This window comes from Pleurodeles waltl, chromosome 5 (genome assembly GCF_031143425.1).
Source record: "Pleurodeles waltl isolate 20211129_DDA chromosome 5, aPleWal1.hap1.20221129, whole genome shotgun sequence".
Classification (NCBI taxonomy): domain Eukaryota; kingdom Metazoa; phylum Chordata; class Amphibia; order Caudata; family Salamandridae; genus Pleurodeles; species Pleurodeles waltl.
The window spans coordinates 313,918,658-313,934,832 of NC_090444.1; positions in this window are offsets into that span (position 1 = coordinate 313,918,658).

Below are 16,175 nucleotides of genomic sequence, written 5' to 3' on the forward strand. Positions count from 1 at the left end.
GTACACTGTGAGCATGATGCGTGGGCCATTAATGTATGGATTGCTATGTGTGTAAGCCTCATGTGGGGGGGGGCTGAGGGGTATGTGTAAGCCTCATGTCTGGTGGTCAATGTCTATGCATAAGGGGATGTGAGGGATGTTGTGGGCCATGAGTGCAACAGTCCGGACAGTATGACTAATCCCTTTTTTCTATGCACATTTTCCTGCAGGTCAGCACACATCATAAAAAGGGTATTTGGCGCGCCATTGCCAAGGAGGTGCGGACCCTTGGAGTCTTTGACAGGCGGAGCACCCGCTGCTGAAAACGGTGGGAGGACCTGGGCCACTGGGCAAGGAAGACGGCAGAGGCCCAGCTGGGGCTGGCCTCCCAACGAGGAAGGGGTGCCCGTCGTACCCTGACCCCCCTGATGTTCGGCATCCTGGCGGTGGCCTATCTGTAGTTGGACGGGCGCTTGAAGGCATCACAGCAGCCACAAGGGGCTGAGTACAGTTTCTGAAACATGACTTTGCACGTGTTAAGGTTGTACCTGGGTGGGGGATGTGGGCTGTGGGTGCCCCTAGGCCAGGGCGAACTGGCAGGGTAGGTCCCTTGTTGGGCAGGCTCTGAAGCACTCCAACAGTGTTAGTGGGCATCTACTACTGGGCATGGTCCTGTTGGTTTCAGGTGTGCAGCCAGTGGCGTTGGGCAATGTACCCCATGGGCTGGTGATTAGCTGTGTAACTGGTAGTGCTTGGCCTAGTACACAGGGCTGATCCCTGTGTGTTGTGTACGCCAACATTAGTGTTGTTGATGGCATTGACCAAGTGTATCCTCTGTCTCTCCCCCTCTTCTTGTTTTGTCACCCTGTCCTTGTGTGCATTAGCATCATCTGGCAGAGGAGCAGAGGCACCGGCGATGGAGGGAGCTGCATCCCACATGGGCCTGGAGGCCGAATCCACTGACAGTGAGGGCACCAGTGGGATGGAGGACGAGGGGAGCAGCACGACGGAGACAGGAGGGGACACTACAGACAGCGGCTAATCCAATGGAAGCACCCTGGTGGTGGTGGACACCTCTGTGTCCACCCCAACAACAGGTACTGCCGCCACCACCTGTACCAGCACTGCCCTCCCAGAAGCTCCTCCTCATGTTTCCCGTGCACGCTCACCCAGGAGGGTGGGCATCTCCTTCGCCCCAGGCACCTTGGGCCCTGCCCAAGTCAGCCCTGCTGCCCTCAGTGAGGAGGCTATTGACCTCCTGAGATCCCTCAATGCTGGGTAGTCGACCATACTGAATGCCATCCAGGGTGTCGAAAGGCATTTGTAACAAACAAATGCATACCTAGACGGCTTTCAGTCTGGTGTGGTGGCCCAACAGAGGGCATTTCAGGCTCTGGCCTCCGCACTGATGGCAGACATTGTCCCTGTATCCAGCCTCCCCCCTTCAACTTCCTCTACCAAGTCCCAATCCCCTCAACCCCTACCTATCCCAAGCACACCTTTAGACCAGCATTCACCCAAATCAACCCACAGAAGTGGCTCAGGCAAACACAAGCACCACACTTCACCTCACAGGTACCCACACAAGCACCATCCCCATGTAGACACACCAACATCCACTGCCTCCACTGTGTCCCCCTCCTCCTCCTCACCCACCTCCCTCCCATTAGCATCTCCACTCACACCTGCATGCACTACATCCTCATCCACTACCTCCATCACCAGCACGGCTATCACTACATGCCCCTCGCTGGCAGTCTCCACCCCAACATCCATGCATACGTCCCCTGTGTCCTCTCCCACTGTGTCTGTGACCTCTCCTCCCAAAGTACACAAACGCAAGCACACACCTACCCAACAGCCATCCACCTCACAACACCATCCAGCTCATTCACCTGCACCCAAACACAGCCGACTGACACCTCCTACAAGCACTCCCTCTTCCTCCGCTCCCAAACATTCACCCTCTTCCCGTCCCAATGTCCCTAAGAAGCTTTTCATAGCCTACATTGACCTCTTCCCTCCCCCTCCCCCCGTCCTTCACCTCGGGCTGGGGTGGCCAGAACCCAGCCCAGCACCTCAGCCACCAAGTCCATGTCCGCTGTTGTTTCTTCAGCTCAGAGAGGCTCTCAGGAGGCACCTCTCAGCCCAGCCAGTGTGCCACCAACACCTGCCAAGGACAAGAAGGATCCACCACCTGACAAGGGCAAAAAGGGGACAGCATCCAGCGAGGAGAAGGAGGCACAACCAGCCAGCAACGCCAAGGCAAAGACACCAGCTGGCAGAAACAAGAAGGCACCACCATCTGCTGAGGGCAGGAAGAGGCACAGAACACCAGCCAGGGCACTTCAGCCGTCGGAGGCAGCAGGGGAAGGGCTGGAGCCCCCTCCCACTACTGGCAGCACCGACACCTGCACCACAGCCAGCACCGCCGCAAGTGTTGTAATTTAGCAGTGATTAGATTAAGCATTAGCAGAAGACATCTTGTATTTAGTAACTATTGTGAACATTTTGCGGAATCCATTTTGAATTCATGGCAGCCATTTTCTCTGCTACATGGTGCCATGTGCTCACCATGTGCTCTGTCCTACCTTTCTGTTAACTGTTCTTGAAATCTGCCTAGTGACAAGTTATATTTAGCATCTCTTACTTTCGCACATGCTCAGTAAGGTCTGCAGCTGTTAGTCCTTGGAAACTGTTAGCTCCTCCTACCTGTCGACTGTGCATTTTCCACATGACCTTACATGTATACAAGTCTTGTTTCCATAATTATACCATCTCCTTTTAGCCCCTGTGTGGGTATAAAAGGACCATGCTCTCTCAGTTCAGTGTGCTACTTCAGACATTACCCAAGGGTGCTGTCTGAACTGTAGTACCACCTCATGAGGTTAATAAACTTTTGTCTTTTATTCCAGTTTCTGTGCCAACTTCTTCCTACATGGTCTGAGGACTTTGTGCAGAGAAAGGTGAACCCCTTGCACTAGTAGGCCTTGCTGAGGCTTACTTCAGCAAATTGGCGCCCGAACAGGGACTCATCGGCAACTCGGATGCCCAACGGATTGGTCGCGACGAAGGATTGGGATCTCGCTGCGGACGATCAATGCCTGAGGAGACCCGAGTCTTGGCAACCACAGCGTTTTTCCTTTCCTTCTGACTTGACCATCCAGGTGGCGCCGGTCCTCGACTGAGATCCTTTTTGTTCATTCGTCATGCAGTGACCATTTGGTCGATTTTAGAACTTGGCAGTTGGAACCTGGACACCCTGTGATTGGTAAGAGACATTTTACGGCACTTGCTGTGGGTTTTGATGCCTATGTTTGGTAATGTAGTTTAGCACTACTTACTGTGGCTCTGGTGATTTGGGTGACTAGTCAATTTGTATTCTTTGGATTTGATATATAAATTGCAATTTATATAGGCAGGTAATGAGGAGAATTTTCTCCAATTTAATTTTGATTTGAACGGCACCTTAAGTGCTACTTTGATTATAATATTGCATATTCTGCACTATTTTTGGCATGCCTGTTTTTAGCGCACTTCGTAGGATGTGTTGCTTTTGTAATGGTACCAATTTGAGACTGGAAGAATTGCAACCGGCACCCCCAGAGGGGACGCCAAATAGAGATATGTATGTTAAACATGGTCTTTCTTCTATAATGTACAACACATTATGGAATACATACACCCGCGCGGATCCTGAGTTACGTTGGCCTATGCATGGGTCATTTGATTTGCGAAAGATTGAGTATGTGGAACAATGTATGTGTAAGCGAAAGTCTAGGCAAGATATGTTTGACTGTGTACGAATGTGGGAGAAAGAAGCGCGTGGACGAGTGAAGCGTGAGCAAGCCTTGCTTGAGAAAGAGCAGCGGAAGTATGTACATGTGAAAGCATTGGAAATGAGAAAGAAAGAAATAAATGACTTAAAGGAGCTAGAACACAAAGAATGTAAGCTACAGGTAACTGGCCAATACACTGTTAGGCAACCTCTCTATCCTATCCTTAATAAACCACATGATGATTTATTGTTACTAGATCGCCCTCCACCTCCGTATGTCGTTCTTTCTGCCCCTCATGAGTTAGCTGAGGTCTCCAGTTCGGAGCAACAGAAGATGCGGGACAGTCGCTCTATGCTGCCTGCTGACCGTGCGTCTGAGCTTAGATCTATTGCTCATAAAACAATTCATAGCGTTGTTTCTGCTTCTGAACTTTTAGACAACATGAAAGGGTGGACGGAAAAGGAGCAGCTATTTTACCGAGGCATTTGGCTCAGAAGTTATTGAACTATATCGGAAATTTTCTGATGAGTTAGAGCCCGATGATGTAGCAGCTGATCATAAGCAAATGCGTGATGGTCTTTTTGTTTTCTCCCAGGTGGCTGATGCAATCAGGCTTTTAATGAAATTACGTATTGTGGCAGTCCGTTTGCAAGAAGAGAAAGGGGCTACGGACGCAGTTGCACGAGCATCTCAGACCGAAGGGGCGCAAGCTTCCATCTTTGAAACAGATAAGATTATGATAGTTCACGCGAAACCAATGCGGGAGGCCGCGCCTTTGTATGTTCCTCCTAAAGGATTGGGTACAAATGATGATAAAACTTCTGTTGATGCTAAGGGTTATTTTATTTATAATTGGGTGTATACTCCTTGGAATAGGGCAGATGTAATGGCACTTAACACAGCATTACCTGACCCGCGGAAAAATCCAGCCGCCTTTTATGAGGAAGTTGAGGGAGCAATTAGTTCTTGTACTATGACTTTGGACACCTTGATTCTTTTGTTTTACCTGAAGGTGTGGCTCTCATACAATATGTTGATGATATTTTGTTGGCAGCTGATACCCCGGAGCAATGTGAAAAGTGCACTTTGTCCTTACTTTCTTTTCTTGCTTCACACCATCATAAAGTGTCACGAAAGAAATTGCAATATTGTAGACCAAAGGTAACCTATTTAGGTCACCTTTTGTCTAAGGAGGGCCGTGCACTTACATCAGATCGTATTCAAGCAATTTTAGACACACCAGTACCCTCTACTCAGAAAGATGTTTGTGCGTTCCTTGGTCTTACTTCTTTTTGTAGGCAATGAATATTAGCGTTTTCACACATTGCCAAACCTTTGCTAGCACTTTTTAGTAAAGATACTCCAATGCCCCTCCCATGGACAGATGAATGTGAGACTGCTTTCCGGCAGCTGCGACAAGCCCTTTGTTCTGCACCAGTGTTAGGTACTCCAGACTACATGAAGCCTTTTGCACTTTACGTACACGAGAAAGATGGATGTGCATTGTCAGTTTTAGTACAGACACATGGCAATAAGCAGCGTCCCTGTGCATATTTTTCAGCAGTACTTGATCCTGTCGCTCGAGCATTGCCTGGGTGTTTTCGTTCAGTTGCCGCAACAGCTGTCTAAATACTTCAGAGTGAAGGGATAGTTTTGTCACATAAGCTGTTGGTGCTAGTACCCCATGTGGTTGATGCTCTTTTAAATCAAACAAAGACACAACATTTAACTAGCACCCGTATGACAGGTTAGGAGTTGACATTGTTGGCTCCTCACATTACACTGAAGAGATGTGCGATACTAAATCCAGCTACTTTGTTGCCATATCCGGTGACTCAGCCTCAGTCACAAGAAACACATGATTGTATATTCCTTACCGAAGAACAGACAAAGGGTCGTGTTGATTTACAAGATACGCCCCTTTTAGATGTAGACGGGGAACTGTGGGTTGATGGGTCTTGTTTGAAGTTGCCAGACGGTACGACCTCAGCTGCATATGCAATCACCACAATACACACGGTAGTGGAGACAGCTCGTATACCACAGAAGTCAGCTCAAGTAGCTGAACTAATAGCTTTGACACGAGCATGTGAGCTTAGTACTGATTTAAGTGTGAACATTTACACAGACAGCCGCTATGCTTTTGGAGTGGCTCATTATTTTGGTTTGCTTTGGAAGGAGAGAAGTTTTCTCACATCCCACGGGATGCAGATAATGCACTGAGAATTAGTGCATAACCTCTTGACTGCATTGACATATCCAAATAAACTAGCTATTGTGAAATGTAGTGCACATAAGAAAGTGACCGATAAGATAGGGTAAGGTAATGCTCTTGCAGACCGTGTAGCATGTGAGACTGTGATGCAGCGAAGTACTACTTCTATGTATGTAGTGAAGTCACAAGCTGAACGTTGGCATAATGCTAGACAAGACGTATTAGATATACTGAAATCTGCTTCTGTGAAAGAACGTGAGCAATGGTCTAAAGATGGAGAATTGGATGATGAGGGCTGTTGGCGGAATAAGCAGATGGATCAATGGAAAATGCCTATAGCTTTTGTACAACCTATGGTTCAGATGGCACATGGGCTGGCACATGTTGGAGCTTCAACAATAACGAAGTTGCTTACGCAAGTTTGGGAGTATCCAGAAATTTCCAGTACAGCTAAGAGAGTAGTACAGTCTTGTTTGATCTGCTTACAATACAATCCTGGAAAAGGGACAGGTACTCCTGCAGGAGGGTTTGCTACACCAACTGCACCTTTTGAAGTTCTACAAATGGATTATATTCAGCTTGAACGCTGCAACAATTTAAAGTATGTCTTGGTGGTGGTTTGTGCCTTCAGTAAATGGATAGAGGCGTACCCCACAAAGGATAATACTGCCATTACCACAGCGAAGGTGCTTTTGAAATAATTTTTCCCTAGGTTTGGTGTTTGCAGACTTTTATGGAGTGATAACGGACCTCATTTTGTTGGGGAAGTTATTAAGTATGTCCTGAAAGGATTAGGGATCAAACAGAAGTTCCATGCGGTTTTCCACTCACAATCAGCAGGGTTGGTGGAAAGGTATAATGCTACATTGAAGCTGAAATTAGCGAAGATACAGGCTTCCACATCCTTAACTTGGCCAGATGCATTACCATTGGCATTATTGTCTATTAGGTCAGTGCCACACTCCCGACTTGGCCTTAGCCCCTATGAAGTAGTATTTGGGAGACCAATGAATATTTGGGGGGTTCCTAAACCAAAATCTGTATATGATGTACCTTGTGTCCTGATGAATGATTATTTGGCACAGTTAATCGACAATTTGGTTTCTATTCATCAACAGGTTCGAGAAGCACTTCCTGACAGATCTACAGGTGAAGGCCATGAACTCCGACCTGGTGACCAGGTGATGATTAAGTCTTTTGAAAGATCAAGCAGCTTGGAACCAAGGTGGCGAGGCCCAGAACAGGTGCTCCTTGCGACAAGGACAGCAGTTTGAGTGACGAACCGAAAGAATTGGGTCCATAGTATTCACTGCAAGAGAGTGCTACCTACCTTGGTGGAACCTGCTGTGCTGACCGATCATCGAGAGATTTTGACTACGGAGAAAGGGCGTGCTATATCACCTGACGAATCTGCAGAGGTCTTCCCGGACCATACGACTTCTGGAGTGTCGCGATATAATTTGAGACCAAGGAAAGAATCTGAAAATTGTTTTGAAAAGTCTGGTTGAGCTACCGCCCTGGGTTAGTGAAACGGAGAGCCAATGTGGCAAGGGGGGTGGATCAGCCGTGCATTAGAGTAGTGACACCCGTCTTGGCCCGTGGTGAAGAAATCAGCGGCTGCCCAGGGATAAGAGCTCCAACGATTGTTTTTAATTCATTTCTGAAAGGGTCGATTATCACTGTTGCTAAAAAGAATAACAAATTGATCATTAGTATTATGGGGTTTGTTGTTGTTTTGGTGGTTACAGCAACAATCACCTGGTTTATTGAAAAGAAGTCTCCTGCTCGTGAGTTTTTTGTTGCCACTACTCCAGTACCAGAGGATCACTATTACTTTACGCTTCCCTATCAGGAGCAGAAGCACCGTCAATCGTATTTCAATAATACTTTCATTCAGATGTTGCATCATACTCATAATGCTACAAATACTACTAACTGTTGGGTATGTGGAATGATACCTGCGCATCAAAAGAAAGGAGGAACACCTTTCATTCCTCTTCCTTTTTCACACAATGGTTCTTGTCAAGCTTGGTACATGCTTTTGTTTGCATCTGGAAAACGTACGGAGGGCGGACTAACTTTTCGCCTTAATAAAGTATGCTACCAAGACAAAGATGGGTATCCCCAAGCTAAAGGAACTAAATGGGAATCGGAAGAGTATCAACCGGACAATGTTTCAATACCATATGTCTTCACAAATATACGAGACTCTGACAAGAAAGAACAATTTGTGATTTCTGTTACAAAAACTAAAGCAGATTTATGTATACGAAGCATTGGACGAATTCCAGTAGGAATAAGCGATTGTTCCTTGATTTTAACTATTGAGAGTGTAAATAATAGTAGTTTTACAGCTTCACATAATACATATTTTGTTTGTGGTAACTATGGATATTACCAACTACTTGTTGGAAGGTCCTGTGTGTACTAATTGCAATATTTTTTACATGCTGTATCTGTATTCAGTGTGGTCCAATGTTCTGCTCCATGTGTATTACTGCTTGTATGCCTACCAAAAAAAATATTACAGAAATGAAGGCACAACATATGTTAGATAAGGAAATAGCTGAAGTGATGAGCATAAATATACAAGATGAATATTTAGATTATCCCAGAATGAAGAATGTCTTCAGCTAATGCTGAAAGGGTCGACTGTTGTAATTTAGCAGTGATTAGATTAAGCATTAGCAGAAGACATCTTGTATTTAGTAACTATTGTGAACATTTTGCGGAATCCATTTTGTATTCATGGCAGCCATTTTCTCTGCTACATGCTGCCATGTGCTCACCATGTGCTCTGTCCTACCTTTCTGTTAACTGCTCTTGAAATCTGCCTAGTGACAAGTTATATTTAGCATCTCTTACTTTCGCACATGCTCAGTAAGGTCTGCAGCTGTTAGTCCTTGGAAACTGTTAGCTCCTCCTACGTGTCGACTGTGCATTTTCCACATGACCTTACATGTATACAAGTCTTGTTTCCATAATTATACCATCTCCTTTTAGCCCCTGTGTGGGTATAAAAGGACCATGCTCTCTCAGTTCAGTGTGCTACTTCAGACATTACCCAAGGGTGCTGTCTGAACTGTAGTACCACCTCATGAGGTTAATAAACTTTTGTCTTTTATTCCAGTTTCTGTGCCAACTTCTTCCTACATGGTCTGAGGACTTTGTGCAGAGAAAGGTGAACCCCTTGCACTAGTAGGCCTTGCTGAGGCTTACTTTAACACAAGTACCGCCACCAGCACCGCCACAAGCACGGCCACCTGCACTGCTGCAAGCAGCACCACTGCCACCAGCAGGAGCCCCAGTGGGCAGCCATCCCAGGCTGCAGGGGAAGGACTGGAGCTGCCCCCCACCACTGGCAGCACCGACACCTTCACCGGCACTGCAACCACTGTACAGCCGTTCCCGCCAGTGGATGGACTGTAGTCCTGCCTCCATGGTGTGTCATGCATCCTGGCCATAGAACATCATGTGGGTCTGACACCCAGATGAGTGTCTGTGACCTTGCACTCCCCATGTGCTGCATCACTGGGCACAAAACCCCCTCCAGAACCAGTGAAAGAAGGCATCCACTCACCCTATCCTTGGCAGGATGAAGCACACTGGGTACAAAGCCCCCTCCAGAACCAGTGGAAGAAGCCATCCACTCAGCCCCTCCTTGCCAGGATGAAGCACAGTGGGCACAAAGCTCCCTCCAGAACCAGTGGAAGAAGTCATCCACTCACCCTATCCTTGGCAGGATGAAGCACACTGGGCACAAAGCCCTCTCGAGAGCCAGTGGAAGAAGCCACCCACTTGAGAGACTTGAGAAACTGTGGCTTTGCACTCCCCAGGACCAAGCAGTGGGCAAACTACCCACTTAACAGACTGTGGCCTTGCACTATCTAGGAGCAAGCAGTGGGCAAACCACCCACTTGCGAGACTGCGGCCTTGCACTCCCCAGGAGCAAGCAGTGGGCAAACCATCCACTTGAGAATCTGGCTTTGCACTCCCCAGGAGCAAGCAGTGGGCAAACCACCCACTTGAGAGACTGTGGCTTTGCACTCCCCAGGACCAAGCAGTGGGCATGGAGCCCCCTCCAGGAGCAATGGAATTGTACCATCTTCCGGCTGAGGTGCCCCCCATTCCCAATCCCCCTGAGGTGCCTGTGTGTTTTCGTCCTGATGCCCCTGCAGTGTTCTCTCAGTATTGAGGCAGGAGTCAAGTGTGGGCTTTGCCTATATTTTTTGGCCCAGTTGACCATGGACATTTTGAGTGGGCATTGTCCCGCATTTTGAATATATTGTATATATTATAAATACTGTTTTTGATTTCTGAATGTTTTTCTAACTATTTCTAACACTAATTTGACTCCATTCCTTGTGTCCTTGCATTATTCCTGAGGGTTACGGGGTGAAAATGTAATGGTGTTGCATGTGTTTGTGTGTATGGTGTTTGGGGGGTGGTGGGGTGGGGTTGTTGCGTGTGTGTGTCACTCTCTTTTTCCTCCCCTGTGTGCTAGGTGCAGTACTCACTGTGGTCGTCATCGCCGGCGTTGGGGCTCCAGGTGTATGAGCAGATACACCAGCATGGGGAAGACGTGCAGCTTTGCTCCATGTTCTTCCTTGAGTGTTGAGAGGTGAGTTGTTCCCCTTCAGAACACTGTTTCCGCCATAATTTTGATGGCGTTGGTACCACCCTGGAAAAGGTGGCGGATGGGCCTCTTGTAATACAGTGGGCGGAACCTTACCTTCCACCTGGCTGTTGGCGGTTACCGCCGTGGTGTTTGTTGCTACTGCCGTCGCGGTCGCAGTGTTAAAGTGGCTGTATGTGTTGGCGCTTTCCACTGTGATCATGATTAAATTTTTTTACTGCCAGCCTGTTGGCGGTGTTACCGCCGCTTTAACACCGACCGCCAGGGTTGTAATGAGGGCCTACGTTTTTTCATCTTACAAACTGATGCAAAATGTCCCTTTTTCTTACAATACTAACAGACTGCTTTAAGGGCAGGACATGACTTGTCATTTGCAAAATGACCTGGCTTATCACACCTAAAACATTTCTTTTCGATTATAGGGCCTGATTTAGATATAGCCGGAGGGCTTACTCCTTTGCAACGGTGACGGATATCCTATCTGCAGAAATCTAAATACCATTGTTTCTATGGTATTTAGATTTTGATGGGCAGGATATCGGTCACTGTTGCGATGGAGTAACCCCGCTGCCGGGATCTAAAGCAGGACCTCAGTCTGTTAATCTGTACTCCATATTTGTCTAAACTCTTTTTTTACTCCTTGACCTTAGCAACATGTACATTTCTGTTATAGTCTCTCTTCATTACTTCAAGACATTTTAGTGAATGCTCAATTTTCTTAGCTACTTGTAATACCTCATCAAGAGTGATTTACTCTCTTAAGCACAGTTCATCATGCACTTTTCAATCTTACATCCCAACATGAATTGTTCTCGGATTCTTTCACCCACAAGAGATCCAAACTTACATGAGGATGCTAAGCATCTAAGCTCTGTCACATAATTCTCTATTGACTCTCCATCTATTTGTACCCTTTTCCAAAATAACACCTTTTAAGTATCATACTCACTTTAGATAAATAATGAATATCGAATTTTCTTATAAACATTTTATATTATTTAAGATCTACCGCTTCACTATCTGTACGTCTGGTAGGTGATCAAAACCTTCTTGACTTTCTTTCAAAATCAAGACAGTGGATAATTGTACTGAAAATATTTTCCCACTTTTTCCACTTAGTGCATGGATAGCCAGGACTTAAAGGAAAAAATAGAGGTGCAGTGATGTTTTGCATGTTACCCCATGTATCAAAGAAAAAGGAAAATAAGAAAGAAAGAGAAAAATATATATATGCACGTATAGGCGTGTAAAGAATTAAAACATTGTAAGAGAACTATTAGAGTTCGAAATTAGAATCTTAAATATACTGAAGCAAAAATGAATCAATGGTAAGGAATGCATCTAATGGTCGTAGCAGTGAAATGAACATCACAACTTTCGCCATGTGCATATATTTGGTTAAACTTAATGGATGATGATACACATATACATTTTTATTTGTATCAGAGAGATGTCTCACCTCCTAAACATGAAGAATTCTCTCGACGCACAAGTATGTAGCATGCATTACATAGAATAGCCTATAAGAATGGTCTCTGAGACACTTCCTGGAGTTCAACCACAAAATGTTCACTGTACCTGCTGCTCGGTGATACAGTGGTAAAGGTGTGCCTGTCACCGTAACTTTGATCAACAGGCTATAAAAACACATTTGTCCTTGTGACCTTGTTGTAAGGCAAGCCTAATGTTGTACTATAGATTAAACATGAACGTAATTAGTTCCAGTTGCCATTGAGCTGAAGTCGCATTTATAGCACTTCCAAGTGCCGCTGCCAGTTTCCCTGCAAAGTTACTTGGCTGCTAGGCAACTCAAGACGGAAGTGTGTCACTCCATAATGTGTGCTGGTGTTGAATTTCTTTGATGACACAAGAGCGTGAATTTCTTCAATGACGCACGTACTGAAAACAGTTGCGTGTTAATACATGCAAGCATTCTCCACACGCACTGTACTTGCACGCATCCTTCACACAGTTCGTCCTCGCCAATGCTAGCATCAATACCACATGCAGAAGCAGTAGCGCAGCAGGAAGAGCACGCATCCTTTAACCACACTGAGGCAGTTCATCCTCGAGTAAACAATAGTTAACGTCACGCACAATGCTGGATGCAACCTTTTATGTAAGTTACTTACAGTAAATGAAGTGGTGATTCATGTGAAATTACCAGCATTTGCTCCTTAACGTTTTGGTACGCTGAATGAGCAAGGTGTCACCACAAATCTTCAACGTTGTAAATGATATGATGTTGAGATGTTTTGGTCCTCTCCTTCTCCTCTTTCCTTCATCGCAAAAGTTACAAAGTTGGTCTTCTTCTGAAATAAGGTGCTCAGGCAATGTAGAGATGTGGCAGGTTTATTAAGTATAAACAAACAGGACCAACATCTCAGCCATCCGTGTACATCCAGCCACAGCTCATCTTGTTGTGGGGTTATTTAAGTGCTTTGCATGGGCACATTTGTTGTAGCTCTGGGCCTGAGATCTGTTCCCTTTCACCTAGTTGCATTTATTTTTATTCTTTTTATTGTTTTAGCAAAAGCTTTATCTTAGCTGTGCTGTTTTATTATTTTCATCAGTTTGCCCTTCCACGCAGAATTTGTTCTTAGTTCTTTTGCCCAAGGTTGTATGAAGCTGTACATGATAATTTACTAAATATTGCCGATCCAAAGAGTGCAATGTCTGCTCTACACAGAAAATATGTTTTATCACATCAGGGCAGTTTTCAGAACAACATGTTTTATAATATAACAACAGTCTGCCACTAACCAGGTTAGAGGGAAACATTCTAGCCAGCCATTCTATACCATGTCCTCACATTGATACTAGCCATGGTCTCATTGCTGCAAACACCTAGGAGGATTGTCAGCAGACCAACAGCACAGCTCTACTTGCAACAGGATAGGCTGTGCTCTGCCTTCACACTAAGGACTTGTCATTGATAGACACCTGCACACACAGAAACATGCACTACCTTGGTGGCCTAGTGCCAACGGGGGCAAATTGTGATGACAGTCTGTTCAATAGGGGGACAGTGGTACTCTTCGCCAAGAAGTGCACCCAAGGGAATCGGGGTATGGGAAAAAATAACAAAGACAGCCTACTGGTTCTCTGCAAACGGAACACGCTCCAGAGATGTGTCACCAAAAGTTGACCCAGGGTGGCGCTATGGAGGAAGGCGTATTTTGCAATGTCACCTGCAGTCTGGGCACTGAAGGAAGAGACCAGGCTTGTGTATTAATTCACAAGGTGTGTGCCTTCATTACATTCAGTTTTGTAGCGCACTTCAAGCACTCACTCATGTTGCTAGTCATTCATGTACAGTCCTTTCCACTGTCATTGCATTCAGTGTCTTCGGTTTTGTATATATTTGAGACATGGTGGAATGGTGAGGGAATTTGGTATCAATCTGGGCATCATTACTGATGGGGATGTTTGCCACTCGGGCAGTCTAAAACGCTTGAACAAGTATAGCCTCTAGTGGCACTAGGTTGGGATTTGCGGTACTAGGGTGCCATTGGTGGGTCCTAATGACTCCTGCATTGTTTATGCACTCAGCTTAGTACCAGGGCAGAGGACGCAAGGGAGATTCACTATAAGCTTCTTTTACTCAAATGAAGGCACCAGCTGCTGGCTGGCTCACTATAGCACAGGACAGGTGATTACTGTAGAGGGACCCTGCCTTCATCTCCTCCTCCTCTCAGACTTCTGGTATCTGAAGTTGCAAACAACTGGAATAATAAGAATGCACATGTAGCGTGTTGCGGGATGGCACTTTATAGTGCAGAACAGGTGATATTTGTAGAGAGGGCTCCACCTCCTCTGCCTTTCTGGTTTCTGATCCCTGGGGTCTACTACAACATCAATATTTGGATTGCATGTGCAGCAGGCTGTAGGAAGGTTCTTTACAGTGCAGAACATATGAAATTTGTAGAGGGGATCCACCTCCTCTGTTTCTCAGATTTATGGCCTCTGGAGTTTCCAACACCAGCAATAGTGAGTAAATATCATGCAGCACTCTACAGGCTGCAACTTAATAGAGCAGGACAGGTGATGGCTGTAGAGGAGGTCCCATCCCTGAGATGTCTGGTCTGTGTAGTCCCCTGCAACTGCAATACTAAGACTATGTGACACAGTAGTCTGTATATAGGTGCTTTATACTGTAAGACTTTTGGTAACACTTGTACTTTTCATTTCATTGAAAAATATACGAATTGTGCCCTAACAGAATACGCTTTCTTGTAAATGGACATGTCTAATTGAATTCAGGTTTGCCCATGCGTACAGTATTAGGGATGTCTAATCAATTTGACAAATAAATAGATAAGATGTTTTTTAATGCCTGTTCCAATTTGGCCACCGCACTCGCGATTGTTAACAAGTGTATCTTTCTCCGGAATGGAGACGTGTGAAATATCCCCTGATTGGAAATGTTGATCTTTAAATGGACATGCCGGTTTGAGCTAATGTTTGCTTAGATGCACGATTAATGCGGTGTGGGATCTCGAACAGTGGCTAGGCGATACAGGTAACAATGCTTGAGAGCGTATTTTCCCTTTTCCTTTTCTTTACATTTCTTCTTCCAATTATTGAATGTTGGTTAAAATGCCAAGACAGCAACTCGCGGGCAATGGATTTGTTGTATGCGATACAAATTCTTACTTTATCACAAGTATGAATCAGTTTCTTGGACCTGTAAGATGGCATGGATGCACCTATCAAATATATTATTATTGGAAGAGGTCGGATAGTTGGTGATAGACCTTCTTATGTAGATAATACATGCACAGATGGGTATAATGTTGTAGAGATTACAAAGCATAGGGGTTATAGAGTACATCGGACTATGTAGACATGATATTGACACAATCATTAGAATTTTGTGTTGGGAGATATCTGAAACTGATTGGAGAAATCTACTTTTGATATTTACGGTTTGGTTGATTAATAAAAAATTGAACTGTTAGGAAAATAAGTATTAATATTGGCAGTACTTTTCTCTTAATTCAGACTGGTATTTTTCTGTGATTTATTTTGTTTAGATGCGTGCCGTTCAAACGGTCATAGGGCATGTTGCCTTGTAACTTTGAAGACTTGGTTAAAGAAATATAGAATCGGACTTGTGCCATGTTGGGATCCTGTTGTAACTGATTTGGAGGATATCTTGAGGTTGGTCTATTTGTAGTCCATGGTTACATATTGGACATTACATGTAATTAACAATGGGCAGACTTTTGACAAATCTCCTGTTCTCCTTTCTAGTTTTGCGTTTTTGGATTTACAAAGTACATTGCAATGAAAATAAGGTACTTCTGTCTTATAGGACTTTTGCTATATGGGATTTCATTGTCTTTTAATTATTGATTGTTTCACTCTTGGATATTGATTTATCGTTTATAGAATAGAACTCTCATATGGTCTTTTATCTTTAGCGCTGGCTTTTTGCTTTGCATGGGTGCATGGGTGTTGGAGCACTCTTTTCTGTACACTTTTTTTTCACAAATATTTTAAAGGATTAATGATTTATGGGACACTGGATGTCAATTTCTTGGATAATTATGATAGTATGTCT